Below are 3,063 nucleotides of genomic sequence, written 5' to 3' on the forward strand. Positions count from 1 at the left end.
TCCAAGTGTCAAGCTTCAGAAAATTACTTATCCCAATACCAGGACTCAGTCATAACAGAATGATCGTTTACACAGAACAGCTGCTGGAAAGATGAGTGTCAGAGGTCATAAAAGAAAGAGTCCCTTCATGCTACATGTCCCCCACTTGGGATTCAGGGCCAGTGTAAAGGCCTTTGAATTACAATAAACGGGATCCAAGAGTTGCAAAGGGACTTTGGTGGTGTCAGTAATAATGCCCTGGTAGATTTCAACTTGAAGAACAGATTGGATTGGTGTACAATGACACCTCTATACCCAATTGTGATCCAAAAAGGGGAATTAGTATTTGATGATGTTAAACAAAATGCAGTCATATTCCATCTTTAGAGACACATCCTTAGCTCACGTTTAGATATGATTAGTTTCATGATTTTATTTAGATTATCTTACATCTCATTTAGATTATACATGATTGATGTTTTTACTTCTGTATCTCTATATTTGATTCTGATGTTTTTATGATGTTTGATATGATGTTTTTATCTGTATTTGATTATGTACCTGATTGTTGTTTCTATGTTGTAAACTTCTTTGAATCGCCTTGTTGCGGAAAAGTGCTATATAAATAAATTTCACTTCACTTCACTTCACTTCACTTCACAGAGTGAAATGAACAAAAGCTCCAGCGTGTAAAGCAAACAGGTGGTAGTTGACATGTTGGTTTTCCAGAGGACTGGATCAGCAGAAGACATGAAAAGTCCGGATGGCATTGAGGAGGAAGGACGCCCAGATGGCAGGCGGTTGTAGTGTACAATATTTAACTTCTTATTTCTAATGCATCTCAAATGTTTTAGGAGTCAAAGTAGGAAAAGTGAAAAGTAAAAAACTTATCTCAATAAGTTTGTAAATGATGAATAAAATGTCTATTTGATGATTATTTTAAATATAAAAAAATGTAATTTAATAGAAAGTTTCAACTATATGTTTTTTAGGCTTGACTTCTAGTTGTGATAACAATAAAAAGTAAAATCTAAAATAAAACAAAATCTGAATACATTATTAGTACAAAGCCTTACAACATCAAAACTATACTAAAGGAAACAAAAGGAATTCAAGTGTTGTGCTGTGTTTTTAATAGTGTGTGATCAGTAGCTCAGCATAAAAAAAATCATTATAAATCAGGTTAGACTTAAGAGTGAAAGGCAAAGGTGCTGTGGGATGTGAAAATCTTCAGTGTGTTCCATCAAAGATTAAAATTCACACTTGTGCACAGAGTCACAATGGTGCAAAAAATACAATCATTAAATATGTATCAGTTAGAAATCAATTCAGCGTGGAATCAAAGATTTGGATAGAAGAAAAACTATCTTTTTTTTAAAGCAACACAAGCAACACTGCACAGTCTGATTTATTTAATGTGACCCTCCTACAGGGAACATGTTCCCAGGAGACTCTGTCTGGGTTTGTTGGCTAATTGGAATGATTTAACCAGAGAAATCTGTATGGGGGGTGGGGGAGGCTTCAGCTCACTGTCTCTGCTGTGCTGGAAGGAAACCAAACATTTACATGCTCATTATCTTCTGTCAGACTTCTAAAAATAACACATGGCAATCTTAGTAACACGGACTAAGCTGCATGTTCCTTTATCAATACACATCTGAACATGACACCATCTGCTTCTTTAGAATTAAAATACTGCAAAAATGTGGCACTAAAATAGTCAGTGATGATGTAGTGTCATGGATATTTGCATCCAACCCCATCAGCACTAAGAGGAACAAAAAAATGAGAGGGGAAGGGGCGAAACCAATTCTGCAATAGCACATAGAAAAAACATTTTGAAACTAATAAACATGATATCTCATGATATCATGCAAGTGACATTATTATGCAACAGTCATCAATACTTTATTAACAGCCAAAAAGATGAAATCAATTAAAACAAAAATAAAACAAAAAGTAAAAATTATAAAAGAAGAACAAGAAGAAGAAAAAAGTCAGAAAAAACGAAAATAGACAATGAATAAGTGTTGTGTATTTTTTTAAAGCAAAGTTTTATAGACCTAAAGAATGACACAGTTCAGTGATTAGATTTCTTTTCACAATTTGTTTTCCCCCTAGAATGTAAAACAATGTGGGAAATATATCTTATAGTCAATATATTTTATTATACTGCATTTAAGAACTTGAAAAAGTGTGTAAGATTTCTCAATCATTTTATGACTAATTTCTTTAAAATTTGTTATCAGAGCCAGTGAAACTGAGGGTAATTGACTAAATTATAGAATTACAAAGACTTCAGTGGTGCCAGTGGTTATCTGAGCACTCAGTGCTGAAACCCTCAAACTGGAAGAGTGGCTCGAACAGATCCCAGGAACAACCTCAGAGATCTCTGTCCAGAACTCAGTCCTAGGAACAGCTAAGATAATTAAGATAACCGCAAAGCTCCCAGGCCTCTGGTAGAGGACCTGAGCTTAAAGTGAAAGTGGAATCGCCCATGTGGGAAAAACTAGGTAAGCTTAGTTATAAAAAAATTCCCTTCTCACCCTCCGCGGGTGGTCTTTGTTTCATCCTCTGAGCTCGGGTTCAAAACTCTTGAACTACAATCTTAACTGAAATGACAGACAATAAAGGGTTTAGAAGCCCAGTTCTACAGATCCCTCAAAATTCTGACTGTCTCTGACTGTTCAAAAGTGCACATGAATTTAAAGTTGACAACATAATTTGCAAATTTAGGAGATGTTAGAAAGTGACTTTAAAAATACTTTTAACATGTGAAATATATATATATAAAAAAAATTCCCTTCTCACCCTCCGCGGGTGGTCTTTGTTTCATCCTCTGAACTCGGGTCCTCTACCAGAGGCCTGGGAGCTTGAAGGTTCTGCGCAGTATCTTGGCTGTGCCTAGAACTGCACATTTCTGGACTGAGATGTCTGATGTTGTTCCTGGGATCTGTTGTAGCCACTGCTCCAGTTTGGGGGTGACTGCCCCTAGGGCCCCGATGACCACAGGCACCACTGTGCTCTTTACCTTCCAGGCCTTTTCCAGTTCCTCTCTGAGGCCCTGGTATTTCTCCAGTTTCT

The sequence above is a fragment of the Kryptolebias marmoratus genome, linkage group LG21 (assembly GCF_001649575.2).
Source record: "Kryptolebias marmoratus isolate JLee-2015 linkage group LG21, ASM164957v2, whole genome shotgun sequence".
In the NCBI taxonomy this organism is placed as follows: Eukaryota; Metazoa; Chordata; class Actinopteri; order Cyprinodontiformes; family Rivulidae; genus Kryptolebias; species Kryptolebias marmoratus.